This window comes from Carcharhinus amblyrhynchos, chromosome 35, assembly GCF_965287045.1.
Source record: "Carcharhinus amblyrhynchos chromosome 35, sCarAmb.v2.hapA, whole genome shotgun sequence".
Classification (NCBI taxonomy): Eukaryota; Metazoa; Chordata; class Chondrichthyes; order Carcharhiniformes; family Carcharhinidae; genus Carcharhinus; species Carcharhinus amblyrhynchos.
The window spans coordinates 13292671-13298670 of NC_137358.1; positions in this window are offsets into that span (position 1 = coordinate 13292671).

A 6000-nucleotide genomic window follows, 5' to 3' on the forward strand; every position below is an offset into this window, starting at 1 on the left:
TATAGTCACAACCTTTGTAGTTTCTTGCGGTCTTGGGCAGAGCAGGAGCCCATAACCAAGCTGTGATACAACCAGAAAGGATATTTTCCATGGTGCATCTGTAAAAGTTGGTGAGAGTCATAGTGGAAATTTCAAATTTCCTCAGCCTCCTGAGAAAGTAGAGGTGTTGGTGGGCTTCCATATCCATAGCGTCGGCATGCGGGGGGGGGGGGACCAGGATGGGTTGTTAGTGATCTGGAAGCTCTCAGCCATTTCCACTTCATCACCATTGCTGTAGACAGGGACATGTTTTCCTCTATGTTTCCTGAAGTCAATGACTCACTCCTTCGTTTTACTGACACTGAGAGAGAGATACTTTGTGTTGGATAAAAAGAACATGTCCAGATATTACCAGCTGCAGCCATCTTATGTTGTACACAGCACCTGGGATATTCCCCAGGCACCGGCCATCAGTGTATCGAGCAATGCAATTAGTCTAGCTGATCACTGCTGAAGTTTGGGAGCCTTCCTACACTATACATTGCCTGTCTTCACTCTTGACATCTTTGCAAAAGCAAAAGTCTTTCTTTTATTCCCCACCTGCTGAACATTGGTGAGTAATTGGGATATTACCTGAATGCCGTTCTAGTTCCACAGTTTCCTGCAATCGATCAATGTGCTATGAAAATTACCACCCCCTGACGTTAAATCAATTCACCATCGGACACATTGTGGCAAAAACAAACAGAACCAGAGGAAACAGGAGCTGGAGTGGGCCACTCAGCCCTTCCAGCCTGCTCCGCCATTCCATACGATCATGGATGGTGTTCTATCTCAATGCCATGTTCCCTCTTTACCGCCTCCCCCCGCCCCCCCACCCCCATACACCTCGACACCATTTGGGGGGGAATTTTCCAGCTGCATTTGCCCCCAAACCACCTGAAGACAATGGACTTTTGCATGGTCCACCCCCCCCCTCCTACGCTCGCAACCCCCCTCCCCCTCCACTGTCCACTAAGATTCCCGTGGCAAGCGGGTCAGGAACATTCCTTCCTTAGAGTCTAGAAATCTATCTATTTCCTTCTTTAATACATTCAGTGACTTGCCCTCCACAGCTTTCTCCGGTAGAGAATTCCACAGGTTCACTACCCTCTGAGTGAAGTTGTTTGTCTCCATAACAGTCCTAAATGGTCTACCCCTGAGGCAGTAACCCTTTGTTCTAACTCTCCAGCCAGAGGAAGCAATGTTGCTGTATCCAATCTGTCCAGCCCTGTCAGAATTTTATATATTTCAATGTGATCCCCTTTCATTCTAAATTCTAGTGAATACAGTCCCAGTCCATTAGAATCATAGAACCCTACAGTGCAGATAGAGGCCCTTCAGCCCATCGAGTCTGCACCGAATACAAACCCTCCCAGGCCCTACCCCCATATCCCTACATATTATACCCACTAATCCCTCTAACTTACGCATCCCTGGACACTAAGGGGCAATTTCTTTGCATGGCCAATCAACCTAACTCGCACATCTTTGGACTCTTGTCATACAACAATCCTATCATCCCAGGAATCTGTCTGGTGAACCTTCACTGCACTCCCTCTATGGCAAGTGTATCCTTTCTTAGATAAGGAGATCAAAATTGCACACAGTGTTCAGGTGCGGTCTTCACCACAAGGCCCTATACAGCTGCAGTAAGATATCCTTGCTTCTGTACTCAAATCCTCTTGCGATGAAGGCCAACATACCATTTTCCTTCATAACTGTGGGCTGTAGCTGCCTGCTTGCTTTCAGTGACTGGTGTATTGGGGAGAGCACTTGGAATGCTGTAGAGTCGGTGCAGTCTCGATGGGCCAAATGGCCTGCTTCTACAATGCAGGATTCGATGACTCTATGATACCGCAGTCACTTTGTACATCAATATTTCCCATTTTATCACCGTTTAAATAATACTTTGCCATTCTGTTTGGGCTCATAGAATCTCTACAGGGCAGAAGGAGGCCATTCCGCTCATTGAGTCTGCACCGACAGCAATCCCACTCAGATCTTATCCCTGTAACCCCACTTACTTATTCCACTAACCCCCCCCCCCCCAACCTATACATATTGGGACACTAAGGGGCAATTTAGCATGGCCAATCCACCTAACCTGCACATCTTTGGAGTATGGGAGGAAATCGGAACACCTGGAGGAAACCCACGCAGACACGGGGAGAACATGCAGACTCCACACTGACAGTGACCCAAACCGGGAATTGAACCAGGCGCTGTGAGGCAGCAGTGTTACCCACTGTGCTACCGTGCCACCCCTCTATCCAAGGTGGATAACTTCACATTTATAAGAATATAAGAAATAGGAGCAGGAGTAGGCCATCTAGCCCTTCGAGCCTGCCCCGCCATTCAATAAGATCATGGCTGATCTGTCGTGGCTCAGTTCCACTTTCCCGCCCTCTCCCCATAATCCCCTCACTTATCAAAAACCCATCAACCCACGTCTTAAAAATATTTAGCGAGGCAGCCTCCACCACTTCAACGGGCAGAGAATTCCAGAGATTCACCACCCTTTGAGTGAAGAAGTTCCTCCTCAACTCCGTTCTAAACCGCCCCCCCTTTATCTTGAGGCTGTGCCCCCTAGTCCTACTGTCCTTTCTGAGCAGGAAGAGTCTCTCCACCTCTAGCCTATCCATCCCATTCATCATCTTATACGTCTCAATGAGATCTCCCCTCATTCTTCTAAACTCTAACGAGTACAAGCCTAGTTTATTCAGCCTCTCCTCATAGCTCAACCCCCTCAACTCCGGTATCAGCCTAGTAAACCTCCTCTGCACTCCCTCCAAGGCCAAAATATCCTTGCGTAAGTGTGGCGACCAAAACTGCACATAGTACTCCAGCTGCGGCCTCACCAATGCCCTATATAGCCGCAGCAAGACCTCCCTACTTTTATATTCAATCCCCCTCGCTATGAAGGCCAGCATCCCATTCGCCTTCCTGACCACCTGCTGCACCTGCAAGCTGGGTTTTTGCGACTCATGCACAAGGACCCCGAGGTCCCTCTGCACCGTCGCCTGCTGCAGTTTTTCGCCACATAAGAAATAGTCCTTCCTACCATTATTCTTACCAAAGTGGACAACTTCGCACTTGCCAACATTAAATTCCATTTGCCATTTCCTGGCCCATTTGCCCAGCCTATCTAGATCCTTCTGCAGACTCTCCACACCCTCCGCACAATTTGCCGTTCCACCAATCTTGGTGTCATCAGCAAATTTCGACACCCTACACTCGGTTCCCTCCTCCAGATCATCTATATAAATGGTAAATAGCTGAGGCCCCAGCACCGACCCCTGGGGCACTCCACTAGTCACCAACCGCCAATCCGAATAGCACCCATTGACCCCCACTCTCTGCCTCCTATTTGATAACCGTATCCATACTGTATTGGCCATGTATTCGCCCGCTCACTCAACTTGTCCAAATCACCTCAAAACCTCTTAATAAAGTGCAGTGTTTGTTGCGGGAGTGTTGTGTGCACATTCAGCCAGGTTGGCTTGAGGTTCCAGGCCCACTTCATCCAGTTTGAGACTTCTCCTTTCAATGCTGAACCCTGACATGGTCGTGAAAGCCAGTGACTTGGATTGGCCGCATCAGCGAGAGTAGATGGCATATGAGAGAAACAGAGAGATAAACAGGGCTCTGAGTTCCAGAAGCAAGGAAAGAGCAGGCCGTTCTTGGCCTGGAAGTGCACAGTGACTCAGAATTAATTCATGATCTCATAGTCAAACATCCTCTTGGCAACAGTGATCATAACATGACTGAACTTGAAAACAATACAAAAGTTCGAGGTCACGTCCTTACCGACTCAAAAGCAGCTTCTTCCCTGCTGCCATAAGACTTCTGAATGGACCTATCTTATATTAAGCTGATTTTTCCCTTCACCCTAGCTATGACTGTAACACTATATTCCGCAATCTTGCCTTTCCTTCTCCGATGTACTCTATGAACAGTATGCTTTGTCTGTAGAACATGCAAGAAACAATACTTTTCACTGAATCCTAATACATGTGACAATAATAAATCAAATCAAATCAGTTTGCGGGAGAGAAGAGTAGGTCTAATACCAGTGTGTTAAATTGAAATAACATGACTGAACTTGAAAACAATACAAGAGTTCGAGGTCACGTCCTTACCGACTCAAAAGCAGTTTCTTCCCTGCTGCCATAAGACTTCTGAATGGACCTATCTTATATTAAGCTGATTTTTCCCTTCGCCCTAGCTATGACTGTAACACTATATTCCGCAATCTTGCCATTCCTTCTCCCCGATGTACTCTATGAACAGTATGCTTTGTCTGTAGAACATGCAAGAAACAATACTTTTCACTGAATCCTAATACATGTGACAATAATAAATCAAATCAAATCAGTTTGTGGGAGAGAGTGGGTCTAATACCAGTGTGTTAAATTGAAATACAAGAATATAAAGACAGACAAAGCTATAATATACACAGGGGCTGCTATTCTCTATAATATACACAGGGGCTGCTATTCTCTATAATATACGCAGGGGCTGCTATTCTCTATAATATACACAGGGGCTGCTATTCTCTATAATATACACAGGGGCTGCTATTCTCTATAATATACACAGTGACTGCTATTCTCTGTAATATACACAGGGGCTCCTATTCTCTATAATATACACAGGGGCTGCTATTCTCTATAATATATGCAGGGGCTGCTATTCTCTATAATATACACAGGGGCTGCTATTCTCTATAATATACACAGGGGCTGCTGTTCTCTATAATATACACAGGGGCTGCTATTCTCTATAATATACACAGGGACTGTTATTCTCTATAACATATGCAGGGGCTGCTATTCTCTATAATATACACAGGGGCTGCTATTCTCTATAATATACACAGGGGCTGCTGTTCTCAATGTTAGGGGCTGCTGGCCCCCAAAATGTATATGGTTTCTGGTATTCTGAGGTGAGACATTGAAAGGATTCAGTGAGTTTGGGTTGCTCAGTCGTGCTATTGAGCTTCTGACATTTCTCACTCTGTGTGATGGATGAAGATGAGTGCTTTGTTGCAGTGTGTGTGATGGGTGAAAGGGCAGCTCTTTCCAAGGACAGTTTGACTCTCTGTGGGCAATGACCATTGTCTCAGGCCGTTCTCCAGCGCTGACAATGGCACAGTGCTATAGCGTGAAGCCCTTCTGGGAGCAGAGAGACAGTACACCTGCCAGGGACTCTGGGTGCTGACCTCTGACCTCCTAACAGCCTGCCATCACCCTCTGAATTTTTAAAGCTGCTTACTGCTCTCTGACTGCCTGCTAATCCTGTCAGTGTGAGGAATGGAGAGCCGGAGAAAGCAACTGCCCGTGGGAGTTGGTTCACGTTGAATAATATTCAAACTGCAAAGATTTTATCGACTGGTCTGGCCGAGGAATCTTTGAACTCTCTCAGTGAGTGGACAGTGCTGGGAAGTGGTTCAGAACTGATCTTGATAAAAGGGTAGTGCAAGGTTTGTTAGCTTTTGATTTCCAGTTACAAAGCACATCTTTCCAAACCCCGACATCATCAACATCTACCCGAGATAGTGCCCACTATGCTAGGCTGGGTGATACCTTCAGATGGTAGTCCTGATCTTTGATTTGATTTATTATTGTCACATGTATTAACATACAGTGAAAAGTATTGCTTCTTCCGTGCTATGCAGACAAAGCATACTGTTCACAGAGAAGGAAAGGAGGGGGTGCAGAATGTAGTGTCACAGTCATAGCTGGGGTGTAGAGAAAGCTCAGATTAATATATGGTAAACCCGTGCAAAAGTCTGATGGCAGCAGGGAAGAAGCTGTTCTTGAATCGGTTGGTACGTGACCTCAGACTTTTGTAACTTCTTCCCAACAGGAGAAGGTGGGTCTGGGGTGCGTGGGGTCCTTTATTATACCGGCTGCTTTGCCGAGGCAGCGGGAAGTGTAGACAGAGTCCATGGATGGGAGGCTGGTTTGCATGATGGAC